Below are 16,309 nucleotides of genomic sequence, written 5' to 3'. Positions count from 1 at the left end.
AAGTAAATAGTATTAGGCTATAGGTAATGGACTTTTTAGAATTAAGGGACAAAAATATCAGCTGACATTCGCAGCCAATGAGCATTAAGCTGTGTCGTCAGCAAGTCGTTTCCCATCATGCTTTTGATCAGCGCAGTCGGTGGAGAGCAGCTGCGCGCGACTGCAGAATCCAAAACGTGCGCCTTGCGCAGAGAAGCTCGCGAGAGTTTTTTGACACACGTCAGCATGACATCAGAGCAAGGCGGACCGCTCTCTGACACATTTCTAACCGGCATGCATTACGCGCTGATCACCGGTGATCGGTTCTGTGCAGATTTTACATTTACATTTATTCATTTAGCTGACGTTTTTATCCAAAGTGACTTACAATTGCTATATTTGTGAGATGTCGCACGCCTCTGGAGGAACTAGGGGTTAAGTGTCTTGCTCAGGGACACATTGGTGTCTCACAGTGGATTCGAACCCGGGTCTCTCACACCACAGGCATGTGTCTCATCCAATGCGCCATCACCACCCATGCAAGGATTCTGCTCAGATCTCAAACAAGCCTTTTGTCTTTCCAAGACATGGTGTTGTGAACAATGAGACTTGCAAGGGTGTCAAAGTCTGGACAAAATATGTAGGCTACAGTGACATGACATAACTGCCAGATACATATATCATAGGCAAGGCAAGGCAAGGCAAGGCAAGGCAAGTTTATTTATATAGCACATTTCATACACAATGGTAATTCAAAGTGCTTTACATAGAAGAAATTAAAATAATCAAAAGAAATCAGAATAATTAAAACAGTTTAGAATAAAAGATAAAATACAGAAATCAGAATAATTAAAACATAAAATAAAATACAGTGCAAACAGTCGGACGAACAGTGGCACAGTGCTCATTCAGTAAATGCACAGTTAAACAGATGTGTTTTGAGTCTGGATTTGAATGTGACTACTGTAGGAGCACATCTGATCTCTTCTGGAAGCTGGTTCCAGCTGCGGCTGGCATAGTAGCTAAAAGCAGACTCGCCATGCTTAGAGTGAACCCTTGGTATTTCTAGCCGATGTGATCCTAATGATCTGAGTGATCTGTTGGGTTTATATTCACTGAGCATATCTGCAATGTATTGAGGTCCTAGGCCATTGAATGATTTATATACCAGTAATAATACTTTAAAATCAATCCTAAATGTAACTGGCAGCCAGTCTAAAGACCTGAGGACTGGTGTGATGTGTTCATATTTTCTGGTTCTGCTCAGAATCCTAGCAGCAGCGTTCTGTATGAGCTGCAACTGTCTTATGGTCTTTTTGGGAAGGCCAGTGAGAAGTCCATTACAATAATCCACCCTACTGGTGATGAAAGCATGCACAAGTTTTTCTAAGTCTTGACTCGAAACAAAGCATCTAATTCTTGCAATATTTTTCAGGTGATAGTATGCTGATTCAGTTATTGCTTTGACATGACTACTGAAACTAAGGTCTGACTCCAGAGACACACCAAGATTCCTGACTTGATTTTTAGTTGTTTGACCCCTAGACTGAAGGTATGCGTTCACCTTGAGAACTTCATCTTTGTTTCCAAACGCAATGACTTCAGTTTTGTCTTTGTTTAACTGAAGAAAGTTTTGGCACATCCAATTGTTTACTTCATCAATGCATTGGCAAAGGGAGTCAATGGGGCTGTAATCGTTAGGCGATAGGGATAAGTAGAGCTGTGTGTCGTCTGCATAGCTATGGTAAGCGATTTGGTTCTTTCTCATTATTTGGCTCAATGCGAGCATGTACAGGTTGAATAGGAGTGGCGCAAGAATTGAGCCTTGAGGGACTCCGCATGTCATGGATGTCCACTCAGACTTATGGTCTCCTATACTCACATAATAACCTCTGCCTCCTAAGTATGACCTGAACCATTTTAGGACTATCCCAGAAAGCCCGACCCAGTTTTCCAGCCTGTCAAGAAGTATTTTGTGATCGACAGTGTCAAATGCAGCACTGAGGTCGAGTAGTACCAGCACTGATAATTTGCCTGTATCAGTATTTAAGCGAATATCATTTATTATCTTTATGAGCACGGTCTCTGTACTGTGGTGCGGTCGGAAACCAGATTGAAAATTGTCAAAGTATCCATTCGAGCTTAAGAATTTGTTCAGCTGATTGAAGACAACTTTTTCAATGATCTTGCCTATGAAAGGAAGATTTGAGATCGGTCTATAGTTGTTTAATATGGTCTTATCCAGATTGCTCTTTTTCAGGAGGGGCTTGACAACAGCAGTTTTCAGGGAGGTCGGAAAACTCCCAGAGAGAAGTGAGGCATTTACCACTTCTAGGAGATCTGCTTCTAAGCTGTGTAACACATTTTTGAAAAAAAGATGTGGGAAGTGCATCAAGGGCGCAGGTTGATGTTTTTAGTTGCTGTACGGTTTCTTCCAAAATTTTGCCATCAATTTCTTCGAAATCAGACATAGTGGCTACTTTCTCGTGCTGTTGTCTGATCTGCCTGACACCAGCGCAACTCAAGGATGAGCTGATCACCTTTCTGATATTATTGATTTTCTCAGAGAAGAAAGAAGCAAACTCACTGCACTTTCTCACTGAGAGCATTTCACTGGGAATCTGGCTTGGGGGGTTTGTCAGTCTCTCTACAGTAGCAAAAAGAGTGCGCGTGTTGTTTATATTGCTGTTTATAATATTCGAGAAAAAAGTCTGTCTAGCTTTGCTTAGTTCCTTATTGAAAGCATGGATGCTGTCTTTGTAGATGTTATAATGGACTACAAGTTTTGTCTTCCGCCACATGCGCTCTGCTTTTCTGCATTGTCTGCATTGTCATAGGCTATAAAGTGTTCGGCGGGCCGTATATGGCCAAACTTAATTCATTATTATTATTATTAAAATTAAACATTTAAATTGTTTTTATTAATCTGATTGGGTGGGCCACTTGTCAATCTGGGTGGGCAACTTTGGGCCGGCGGACTGCCGTCAGGAAGTATCGCATGATTTCATCTCTCGCGATGTAACGAATTGCTTTACGGCACTGCACACATTACACGCCCCCATACAGATCCGGCTAGCTATAAGAACAACTATCGTCATGGCTAAGCCGGCATATAAGAAGCAGAAAGCTAGAAAAGCACTGTCGGAGGAACAGAGAAAGAGGAAACGGCAGACTGACCGAGTGAGGAGTCAGACACGAGTAAATATCGGACCTGCGTTTCCAGAATGGCGAAAAAAACGAAGAGCGCGCGGTCGGAAGAGTCTCGAAAAAGGTCTCTTCCCGGGACTCTCGCCAGCTTCTCCTGGTTCGTTTGCGTTACTGCCACTCCGGGTTCGGGGATCTGAACCAGACTCCCTTTCGATCGGCCGGGAACAGCGTTCGCCCATCCCTTAGGACCGACCTATCCATGTTCAACTGCTGTTCACATGGAGGAGCTTCTGTAAACGGAGGTGAATATCCAGACTTGTTTGAGCCGAGAGACTCAGTTTCTGTCTGTACTTGGCCATGTCACCCATTTCAAAACGGCCGGCACTGCGTATGAATTGTCCACTGGGATGTCGAAAAACCCCTGTGTTTGAGATGCATGCAGATCCATCACACACGAATGTCTGTCTTTGGCCTGCTTTGAACACTCTAATTTTTACAAAGTAAACGCTTTGGACCCCGAGAAAACGAATAAATTAGAAGCAGCAAACTTTTCACATGTCCGGGGTCGTTGCCTCCACAGTAAATCACTAGCACATTCGGAGCCGTTCTTCCTTTCCACTGTTGGAAGAAGGGAAGGAGGTCTCCCCAACACATGACTCCCCTGCCAAACCACTGGACCTGTGCTTCCTCCGACCCGTCCAGCATCCTGGTGAGTCTTTAGAAATGACAATATTCATTCTGATACAATGTCTGCTTTTTTAGTTCCGTTCTGTAGTTTGGCATTTTCGCAGTGTTCTGTTTGTGACAATCGTAGATCTGATCTTTTTCACTGTTAGTCGAGCTGGAGGAGCAGGTGAAAGAGAGGGTGGCAATACAGCTACGAACATCGGAGCAGAAGCAGCGGAGACCAGATGAATGCATTACTTCAGCAGGTAAACAATTAAACAATTGTTTGATTTCACTTTCTATTATTAGTACCAATCGACATATGCTTTAAACTAAAGTTTCAAATGACTCATTGATAGTTTGACTTCTCTTTTTTATATATATATAAGCACCATAACCAGTATACAATACAGCTAAACTTACTTGTGTGAGAGTTGGGGGAGGCCTTGCTTACAAACACATTTTGCACTCTGAGAGAATATATACACTGAATGTAGTTTGCACATTTTATTAACTTGACACTGTTTTCAGTTTTATTATGTACATGACAGACAATAAGGCTGATCCTCTTTCCTGGTGTGTGATTTACCTTTATGCCTCTCTGCTTTAATTTGGTGAGAGCAGGATAAAGATGCAACACCTGGGGAGAATCTTATCCGGGTCTCAAGCTTTGAATGTTATTGTATATAGTTCTCTTTACTTTTTGTTGTAATGTAACCTTTTAATAATTGTTAATAAAATACAATTTCCCTTAAACAATTGTTTGATTTCACCAATCGACATATGCTCCCTAAACTTATGAAGTTATTCTGTTTGTAACAGCAGTGGCCCAACTCATTAGCATTTCAATGGACTCTGTGTGTTTGTGTGTGTGTGTGTGTGTGTGTGTGTGTGTGTGCGTGTGTGTGTGGTTGAGAGAGAGAGAGAGAGAGAGAGAGAGAGAGAGAGAGTTGGGGGAGGCCTGCTGGCCTTGCTTAAGCAGCAGCTACAAACACATTTTGCACTCTGAAAGAATATGTACACACTGCATGTAGTTTGCACATTTTATTAACTTGCCTCTGTTTTCAGTAAACACTGCGGGCCCAATGGAGGCCTGATGATCAGCCAGAAACGGAGCCAGCATCTGTAAAGTGCTCTGGTGAGTCTATAAGAGATAGTGTCACATCTTCCTTCACAGAAAGCATATGTTACAAAGACACCCATTGTTTTACATTTAATAACTCTTTGGTCTTTTTTTCATAGTGCTTGGAGCTGTACTTCACAACAATCAGGCCTGAGGAGAAGTCCAAAGTCCATAATGTTGCAGTGGTCTCAAAGCTCCAGGGCCTTCAATGCGCTGACCCAAGCCGGAGAGGTTGCACTCTGGCTGGCTTTTTTCCTGCATGCACCTGTTAGCTAATAGTGTGTAAAACATTTTTGTGGTAGTTTTTTCAGCATCTGTAAAGTGCTCTGGTGATTGCTTATCCCCATTGTTTTACATTTCTTACTAAGTGCTTATAGTATTTGATCGTCTTCGAACTTCCGACTTTCGTTCTTGATTAATAAAAACAACATCCAGTGTAGCTTAATCTCAAAGGCAGCATTGAGGGAGAAGTTGCCATGATAATAGCAGCTGCACCATTCCTTCCGATCACTGCGATTGTTCACATGTCTCTCATATCACCCTCAATCTTGGCACCAGGTTCCAGGATCCCACAAAATAGAACCGGAGCCCTATTACATTATTCTTAGCTGCGGTATTCAGCGGCGACGGGCGGCATGTTTTGTCATTTCCTGTTGCAGTACAATACACCCATTCCTTCCGATCACTGCGATTATTCACATCGACCGTTTTCGCCCGCCCCCATCACATCCCCCTCAATCTTGGCACCAGGTTCCAGGATCCCACAAAATAAAACCGGAGTCCTATTACATTATTCTTAGCTGCGGTATTCAGCGGCGACGGGCGGCATGTTTTGAACACTCGTCGTCCAGCGTTGATGTTCACAGTGTCTCACGTGACGTGAATCGGCTCCATACATTCTAAGTGCCTATACAGATCCATGTGAATGTGTATGGTATTTGCTACATAAAGAAATAAAAAATACCTTAAAGACATAATTCTCATTTTGTATATTGACACAAGTCATAAAGATACTCCTTGTTTGTTATATTAGGCACCCTGAGGTGGCAGAGATCAGTGTCAAAATGTTTTCTAACTGTTCAAAGACTAAAGTTAACTTTATTAACTTGAATGTATCTTAAACATTTTTACTGATATTCGCTTTTTCCACCCCCTTTGTTCACTTTGAGAAACAAGTTTAATGAATAAATGTTTGAACTCTAAAAGAATCATTTGTTTAACAATTTATTTGCTATTTCTGCTTTAGTTTTTGTATATTGTTCTAAAATGTTTTGCAATGTAACCTTTGATTAATCTTGTTAATAAAATGCAATTTCCCTTAACCTAATAATTTTATATTTTTTTCTTTTATTAGTAGCCTACCATTGCAATTATCTGTGCTGAAAGTTAAGAAAATGTTAATCTATGACTTTTTTGAAGACTAATAAAGGAAAATGCGCATTGTCCCTTATAAAATGAAATAAAGAATAGTAAAATTGGTTGAGACCCGGGTAAACAGCATCACCTGGGGAGAATCTTAGCCTGGTCTTAGGGTCACAAAAGTAGTGTAATATATGAATAAATTAGTAGATAATGAATAATAATTGTCTAAAGTGACATTTTTGAAAAATCGTTTTTTAGTACAAGGATTGTCTTTGACACTACATTCACCAAATGTTAGAGTGACTGAGATAAAATAGGACTAAAATAACTTCCTACTACATATCAAGCTTTATGGGATGTGTGCAAATGAAAAAGTAGCATTACAACAGGTCTTTCTTTGAAGCAAAACGTTTACTTTGTGAAAAAACCCACTACTAACAATATTCACAAAATGTACACATTTTCATGTTTTCTTGTCTACATGTCAACTTTTCAACAAAAAAAAATTGAAACCAAAGATGAACTATATATTAGAAATAACACAGAAACCCACCATTATCCATGTCAGCTGGTATTTTCCGGGGTGGAGGAGGGAACCTAACCCTAACAGGAGATTCAAAGTTGAAAACTGGAAAAGTGCTCCCAAACGTTCACCACGCCAGTGGGTTCACAGAGGAAACAAGGCCAATTCGACGACCTCTCATTCGCGCTAGGAACATGATACTGCCAAATCATTAGTACACTAGTAAAGTGCTCGTACTGAGCTTTATTTTGAAGCCACACACGTCAACAGCTCAAGGTTTGGCTGACTTAAAGACGTTTTGCTATGTAACACGTGACATTACCGGCTGCAAGTGACATGCAGAACACAGCTTTGAGCGGATCTCTTCCCCTCTCGAGACCAAGATACAGCATAATCAGTGTTAGCACTGAAAAGTGCAGTACTCGCCGTTTCATTTGATGCAAAAAGCAGAAAGAAAGCTTGAGATTTGAGTTGAATACAGACTTTTTTGCACCAACACAGCATGAGGACATAGGCCTTTTGTGACCTCAACTGTGCTTTTCTGACCTTTGCCCTGTAATTTTAACTCCCTGAACGAGATACAGGAAATTGATTACGCACGCATTAAACTACACGTTATAAGCTTTAAACAGACGTGCAAAACATGGCTGTTGCTTAAAAACTGACTGAAAGACATTTATTTCAACAGGAGATTCAAAGTTGAAAACTGGAAAAGTGCTCCCAAACGTTCACCACACCAGTGGGTTCACAAAGGAAACAAGGCCAATTCGAAGACCTCTCATTCGCGCTAGGAACACTATGAAAAAGTTATATTACAAGGAATATCATAGGGACATCATACCTTTCAGAAAGTATCATTTGTATCTTAATAATGCAATGAAAACATATTTAACAGTAATTTATATGTCCACGACAGGGTGGACATATCTATGCTTTATGCTCTAAAAAATGGCCCATTATTTAAAAAAAAATAAATTGTGGGAGCTCAGATAATATTTATAGTATTTGAGTGTCTAAACTTTGGTTTCTAAATCACACAAGTGTAATCACAAGTTCATGAGGAGTTCAAGGAGGAGCTGAAGTTCACCTAATTAAACAAAAACGTCGTGTAACTCTCTTATTAAATCTATTTTCACGAAAATGATTTTATACATCTGTCCTTTTACCTAGTTACTCACAATTCGCACACTTGGAATTTAACTTGGCCAATCAAAGTCCCGCGGCGCTGCGGTATCTTTAAACTTAAAATATTTATAAAACAATATATAGAAATATACATAAAGAAATATTTATTTATTAATATTATTTATATACAACAAAACACAATGAACAATAAATAAAATGTCAACAAGAACACTTTTTTATTTTTATTGGCTTATATTGGCCCATAGTCTCTGAGGACACATCTGTTCTACCATACCAATTTGAACCGGAGTCGGACCCGGAACAAGATGACGCCCGAAGAAGTTCGACGGGTAAGGCTCGATCAGGAAGTTTCTGAATGGCTGGTTAACGTAATGTCACTTTGATCTATTTTTGTAACTTATGTATTGGCAGGGTAACTTAGAGTAGTGAGTTACAGAGGCTATGTGTTTACTGATGTATAGGTTAGTTCGTTGACAGATTGATGTTGAAAAACATTTTTTTGGTAAAGGTAACATTAGGCTTGTCAATGATGCCTAACGTTATCTCAGGGTTAGGTACAACTGTCAGTGCTGAAACATTAACCATAACGTGTTGTTCATTATAAACGTGGGATTATGAATTATATTGAGAACGTCATAACATTACAGAGAAAACATGCCGTAATATACCGAGCCGCATTCATCGTGAAGCGTGCAAGCCATTTGTAAAGATTCATATTTAAAGGTTAATAAAACATACACTCACTTCTTCTGGAGGTGCAGCAGGAACACGAATAGTTGGAACCGATTCTGTTTTCAGGACCAGCTTCTTAGCAAAACCAGATTTACACTGACGCTCGTTTATAAAGCAGATGAGAAATGATTAGCGCAAACAAAAGCATTTACGTTGATTGTTGGGAATATTCCCTTCAAAAATAAAACTCAGCCACTGCATCTTCAGCGGTTCGTATTTAGGATCATCAACATGACTGCTGTGTTCCTTATTACAGCCAAAAACAGAACACCACAATCGCTTAGACGCCATTCTGTTCCAGTGTATCAACAATGGCGGACTACGATGACAGCTCGCTCAGGGCGGGTCTGTGTTGAAACCATAGAAACGCTGCTGTCAATTATCAATAGTGGGAGGGGCGTCTGTTTTATTGACGTCACAAAAACGAACGGCTCAATTTGAGGCAGGGGAAAACATATAAGGAGATTAAAACAAAAACACTGGATGGATTTTTATCATTATATGATGGTTGTGTACAGGCACTGCCAACACACATTTTAGTACAATCAACTTGTAAAAGTGCATATACCATTATATGACCCCTTTAATAAAGCAAAGTATATACACAATATGTTATAATACAGACAATAGATTTATATACAGTGCGTAAGAACAAAACTGATGAACTCACAGAGACTATGAAAATGAAATAAGAAGTGTAATGAGTAATAGCACTGAAGACGTGGCGGTCTGTCCAAGTCCTGCAGTCCATGTCTAACACCCTGGGAGACGTCCTCTGCTCAGCTCCTCGGAGAGCTCCAGAACCTGCTTAGTCTGCTCTTCTTCAGTCAGAGAGCTCCACTGTCCATCCGCATGTTTCGAGCTGTTGAGGGATCCGATGTCACTGTCAGAGAACTCCTGCTTGCTGTTGGGTGTGACGATGGCTGCATACACTCGTTTCCTGTAGAGGTTTTTGCCCTAAGCCGTAAAAAACAAACAAAAAACAACAACGGTGTAAATGTACATCAAGTCCAAGTCGAAGCCATCTTCCTGGTTCCTGTTTTTAATTTGCAACAACATTTTTTATATTAAATTCTAATTAAAATGATTAAGTGAATCAGTCACTGTTTTGAATCAAGGAATCTCACCACATTATAAATGTTATTTCTGTGGACACCCTCCAGTCGCCTGGAACCCAAGCTGCTCATCTTCATCCTCACCTTTGCCAGATAATGCACGGTTGAGGGGGAACACAGCTGTTAAGCAAATATTTTTAAATGTCTTAAAAACGTGAAAGAAGTCAAAGTATAATTTAAGGTGCACTTTACTTCAATCTTAAAGATTAAGGTGCCATACCTGGTTGCGCTTACGTACTGGGAGACGTCCGTGTGCTCGTCTTCACTTTCCTCCCCAAGCTGCTCATCTTCATCCTCACTTGTGCCAGACACAATAATGTCTCGCACATCTCAGAATCTGGGCCGCTGGGCCGCACACGGCTTTGGGCGCTTTCTTCTGGAAGAACTCAGAAACAGCCATGTACAGCCAAAACATACGTCGTGCAGGTGTGTGTGTGTGTGTGTGCGTGTGTGACCTTAACTGGTTGCGTGTAAAGCTTGGCGGCAAAGACAGCGACGTCATCCTTTTCAGGGCCATGTTTGACATCCCCGTGGACACAGAACTTTTATTTGACTACGGGGTGAAACGCAAGTCATTCCGCGGGGAAGGCCTGGAACTGGAATGGCTAGACCAATAGGCCTCTAGCCCAAGCTCCTTTTTTCTTTGTGAAAATTACCCATTTTTATTTCGCCTAAAAAATATACATTGGACCGACAAGTCACAGCCATCCATTCGTGGGTCGCGAAGATGCAGCAGTGACTTGGGCAAGACACATGGCTGAATGGGGTCAGCATAGAGGTGGCAGAATTCCTCCATTACAGAGCACAGTCCGGACTGAACCGACCTCGGTTCTGTGAGGGGTTTTAAATCGGCAAGTGTCTTCTGCGATAAAAATGTGCCACCTGAGCGGGTCCGGATCTTGGGGGCTGTGCTGGTGTCTCCACTCCCTGTACTTTGGTTATATTGGAGGGCATCACCCAGTACGGTTCAACATCTTTTGGAGTCGCATTTCCCCGCAGACGCACAGCTGTATCGATCTTGTACAGGAGGGCTGCCACATGTGCGCACTTCTCTGCCACGCCAGCCATACAAGTGCAGTGAGCGCTTTCCACTTCCCCACATGCTGTAAGTATGACCCAAGGCTGTAGGGGCTTCTGGCTGAGTCGCATGGAGTGATTCACCTTAGACAATAAAAGCATTATTAATAGCTTGTAGACAAATACAAAACAGTACTAGCAAGACACATTGAGTTATTTGATGCATGTATCCAATCAGGGGTACAAAGTGGTTGGAAGTGGGCTTGGGATGGATGGGCTTACCTGCATACTACACTGATTTGTCCACAACACCAGTAAACTCACTCCCTTCATACATACGACACACTGCCTCCAGCCCCCACATGTAAACCATTCATCACATTTGCATCATTCATCCCTCCCCTCTATCTTAATGCAGCCCTTAGCCACCCCCGACCCATTTTACCATTTAACTTATGCATGATGTGTTTGTCTTAGTAGTTACGTTGGTTTGTTGAATTCTGACTGCATGCAGATAGATGAGAGAGAGTATGGCATGCTGTTTTAACTTTTTTTCATTTCCAGGATATTAATTGTTAATATCAACAATTATATTCTTGATATCAATAGTTATATTTTTACTAGTAAAAATGTAAATTCCTGATATCAATAATTCAATTGTCACTAGTTGAAGTGTCTATTCTTGATATCAACAATTGAATTGCTACTAGTAAAAATTTTAATTTTTTGCATCAATTTCTGATATCAATATTATTTCAGATATCTAAAATGGCTTTCTTACTAGTAACAATCACATTCATGATATCAGAAATTAACATCGTCACTAGTGAAAATGTAATTATTGATATCAAAAATGAGGGGGGGGGATCTGATTGTTTGGTTTTGTTGACGGGGGGATGGGAGGGGTGATTGTTCGGTTCTGTGTGTGTGTGTGGGTGTGGAGAGTGGTGTGTGCGCTTCATGAGGCACACACGCACATTTGCACACACACGCAAGGTCTCTCACTCTCTCCCTTTCTGCCGTGTGCGCTACATGGTTTGGAGCTCGCAAGCTCTAGATTCCGGGAGATTTGAACTAATTTGCGGGAGACTTGGGATGGCGTTGGCTGTAATCGGAAAAAAAAACCCACCAGAAAATGTTTCCATGTTTCCAGCATGACACAAATTGTACCCCAGAGGGGTAATACATACCAGTGCAGAAACGCTGGATTGAATTAACAAGACACCGTTTGTTAACATCAGCATCGGAAAGCACCCAAAAAAGCAGAAACACCATTAAATCAAATCAGGCCATCAGTTTGGGAACAGCACAATATACATAATATTATATGACAAATAACACACAGTCAATTATACAAACGACTAACGCATACCAGTGATTCTGCAGAAACGCTGAATTGAAGGTTGCACACAGATACCGAATTTCTCACAAGCAGCAACACTTGGAATCCGCCGTAGATAAAAGTAGCTGAAGCTTAAAAATGAGCATTCGTTCAGGGTTCAAATTGCGCATGTGCTAAAAATATAATAAAAAATTCAAACATAAATCAAAACAAACTATTTACTCCGATCGACAAAACATTGCACATTTTTTAAGTTTAATAAACAAATTTGTTGAATCACCTCCATATGATGCATGGCCACTTTAAATCAAAATATCTCAGTTCAATGTTTTATTTGCAGAAACTTTTTTTACAGTCTTTGTGTACAGGTTTGACCCAGTGCCATTAATAAAAAAAATTCTTTACCTACATTAACGTTAACACCTTATCAAGCCACCGTTTTTTTTATTTATTTTTTTAACATTTTATTTATTATTAAAATGTATAAATGCAGAAAGATTTTCTGAGATAGGGGCTGGAAAATGTCATTACCTTATTATGAAAACATTGCACACATGGAATGTCCTTATATAAAGTTTTTCTCTGTGTGTGCGTTTAAGTGCATGTAGCATTATGGAGTTAACATGGAAAAGTGCCATTCCCTTGTGGAAATTAGGCTACTAGTGGAAAACCCCAAATGCTTAAAATTAAACAAACAATGAGTGGACCTCCAAGACAATACCTCACTCAAATATTTCAGATTTAAAAAATAATACTTAAATGATATAATGTTATAGATTTATATTCACACTATAAGGAGTCTTATTGCATTTTCAAATACAGCTTCAGATGCGCTCAAAACATCAGCCCGCCAATGCAACAATTCAAAGAAATTTAAGCAGAATGGACAAGTCAGATACGGACACACCAATAACTGGTTACTTTCATTCAGTTTCTCCGATAAAAATGTCTTTAAAAAACAACAGATATTTTAATGCAACTTTACAAACTTCAAGACAAGTGTAGCCTACCACCAGGCAGTATTTTTTACACCAGAAAAACACAGCACCATACTGACGGCAGAAAGGAACAAGACTCCGGTCAAGCTCAAAAACTAAATAAATACTAAATGGTAAATACTTAAATACTATTGTTCTATAACTTTACAATAGAAAAATATTTTTTATAGGCTATTTATCAACATTATATAATATTTTATTCTATGCAAACTATTACAAATGTATTGATACCAAAACAGTACAAATTTAATTGTTTGTTAACTGAATACACATAGGTTACAAGAAATTCATATTTTGTAAAGTTATTAAAAAGTTAAGTTATAATTACCTTTTTAAAAGCACTTGGCTTATTTGGCGTTGAGAAGGTCATACGAATTTTTTTTTCTTTATCAAGAAACCAACGGGTTTATCCAATAATTGACATTTTCTCTTCGTCATTAGACAGCAGGTTTTTAGAATCGTTTCTGCAAACTGTACCATTTTCAATAAGTGGTTAAACGGATCATAGTTGATCCGTGAACCAGTCGCTGTTCAGCACTCAACTCGCACTTTTTTTTTCCTGGTCGTTTACCCATTTAAAAGATTTAAACAAGTCTAGCTCTTGAAGAGACAGGGATGTTTAATTACTCGTTCACAACCGCACCCAAAGCGCGCACACGCACTGAGTGGATCACACACAGATAGAGCGGGAACTTCGAATTGATTCATCTTGCATGCATCCATAAATTTTTGCTGTGGTATCAGACTACTTTAAATGAGCTTTTAAGTAACGACTGGAAAACGACTGTTGAACTACTGCATTTTATGAATATAACTAGGTTTAGCAAAAACTTAAACATTTCACACTGCCATTAAACCATGAATATATGTACAAAATTAACTACCTGTTTTCTTATTGGTCCCATATAAATTAACTCACAATACATCTACATACTCTACTTTTCAGGTTACAAAGACAGTCATGACATTCAGTGCAACAGAGACACGACTGTGGAGGTGACAAGACAACTGGACTTCACCAACAATATGATATGCCATACCCACACCTGGATACCTCAGAGCCACAGGGACCTAAGAGTGGTTGATTCCTCTCACTGAAAGGCTACAGTGTCTCTCCACAGATGTCAGCTATGCTCTCCTCCTTGTATCTCCAGAGTGTATTGCTGTGTTTAGAGACAGATCTGGAAGGTATGGATACTTTGATTCTCACTCGAGGACTGCTGCAGGCTTGCCCCATCCTAATGGAATTGCTGTCATGTTGACTTTCACCCACCTGAGTGACAGGGCAGACAGAGTGCTCAAGATCTTCTGGGATCGTGGTGCTGAGACCAGCTATGAATTCATGCCTGTATCATTTGAAACTGAGCAACAGTCTGTCCAACTGCCTTCACCATCTGTTTGTGAACAGGCGTCACAAGTGATTTCAGCTCTACCAGAACCAGTAACAAATGTTGGAGCCAAAGTAAATTTCGTTTGCACAGGAACTGAAAATCGAGATGCGTTAGAAAAAACAAATAAGCACAGGAGAAGGAAAGAAATGCGTAAAACATTTAAAATGTCAAAACAAGGTGGAGATCCTAACGACACGGCTGCACCTTATGTCACCAGAAAACATAAAAGACGGGATTGTGAGAAACGGAGGTATGCCACTTCTTTGCAATACCAATCAAAGAAAAAAGAAGCATTTAAGGTGAAGTATAATCAAGATTGTCTCTTCCGAATACAAAGGAAACGGTCTATAGTGAGAAGATACAGCACAGATTCTCTCTTTCAGACGAAGCTGAAAGAATACAGTAAGAAGAGGTACAGCACAGATTCTCTCTTTCAGACAAAGAATAAAGAATACATGAAGGGGTACAGCACAGATTCTCTCTTTCAGACAAAGAATAAAGAATACATGAAGAGGTACAGCACAGATGCTCTCTTTCAGACGAAGATGAAAGAATACAGTAAGAAGAGGTACAGCACAGATTCTCTCTTTCAGACAAAGAAGAAAGAATACATGAAGAGGTACAGCACAGATGCTCTCTTTCAGACGAAGATGAAAGAATACAGTAAGAAAAGGAGCACAGATTCTCTCTTTCAGAAAAAGAAGAAAGAGTACATTACGAAGAGGTACAGGACCGATACTCTATTCCAGAGGAGAATGAAAGAGTACTTGGTGAGGAGATATGCAGGTGACCAGGAGTTCAGAGCACATTACATCCTGCGATGTACCCTGCAAAAGACCCAGAAATGTGCCAGTGATGTTACATATCACATTCTTCATCGATTGCAATGTGCACTGCGGATCAAAAATAAATATAAACCTTACATCCGTTCCAGCCAGGAAAGACCCCAGCCTTTGGTTAGCAAAGAGATGGAAAGTGCCATACATGCATTCCGGTGTAAGATTCAGAAAGGCCCTACACATGTCTGCACGGTCTGTCACAGAGCCCTGTTTCCTGATCAAGTGTGTAATAGAGCGAGATATGACAAAAACGTTCATATTGCAGCGTCTTGCCTAACCGGCAAGTATGTTCACGCGTGTGATAGTGCCTGCTCAGGTTCCTGTGTAGTTCCGGAAGAGAGAAAACAGGAGTGGATTTGCCACACTTGTGACAGGCACCTCAAGAGAGGACAGATGTCTTCAATTGCAGCCGCCAACAAACTGGAGTTGCCACCAATCCCTGCGGAATTGGATGACTTAAATGTCCTTGAACGTCAACTCATTGCAAAAATTTTACCATTTGCAAAAATAGTTGCGCTACCCAAAGGACAGCAGAGAGCAGTACGTGGTGCTGTTGTGTGTGTGCCCTCCGAGATGGAAAACACTGTCAACTCTCTGCCGAGAGCAAGAAGTGAGGCCCAGCTGCTACAGGTGAAGCTGAAAGGATACCAGCAGTTCAACACGGTGAATATGCACAACGTGCTTGCAGCTTTATCAAAGCTGAAAGCTATGCATTCGGAATACAGGGATATCTCCATAAGAGATAGTGCTGTATTTGAAAGTCCCCTAGACGAGGAAGCTGATGTCTCTGAGATGCAAACGGAAGCCGATGCTGCCGAGCAGGATGAGATTCAAACGGAAGCCGACGCTGCCGAGCAGGATGAGCAACACGTTAGCGTTGAGGAAAAGGACGAGCTTCGACCCGGCCTCACATTAGACACGTGCATGCA

The 16,309-nt window shown here is 40.5% G+C and overlaps 2 long non-coding RNA genes across 2 annotated transcripts; one reads left to right on the top strand and one right to left on the bottom strand.

Moving 5' to 3' along the window:
* Positions 1–3,413: 3,413 nt before the first annotated feature.
* Positions 3,414–5,242, top strand: LOC143726003 (uncharacterized). Its single transcript, XR_013198370.1, has 4 exons — positions 3,414–3,835; positions 3,963–4,058; positions 4,861–4,930; positions 5,035–5,242. It is a non-coding gene; the product is annotated as an uncharacterized LOC143726003 (long non-coding RNA).
* Positions 5,243–9,455: 4,213 nt separating this feature from the next.
* Positions 9,456–10,207, bottom strand: LOC143726071 (uncharacterized). The gene is made up of 3 exons (XR_013198377.1): positions 10,014–10,207; positions 9,806–9,877; positions 9,456–9,635 (listed from the first exon to the last, which is right to left on the bottom strand). It is a non-coding gene; the product is annotated as an uncharacterized LOC143726071 (long non-coding RNA).
* Between the last annotated feature and the right edge of the window lie 6,102 nt (positions 10,208–16,309).

The sequence above is a fragment of the Siphateles boraxobius genome, unplaced genomic scaffold (genome assembly GCF_051911475.1).
Source record: "Siphateles boraxobius isolate OS27281-9 unplaced genomic scaffold, OSU_SipBor_1 77, whole genome shotgun sequence".
NCBI classification, from domain to species: Eukaryota; Metazoa; Chordata; class Actinopteri; order Cypriniformes; family Leuciscidae; genus Siphateles; species Siphateles boraxobius.
This window is presented reverse-complemented; position numbering and strand designations above follow the sequence as displayed.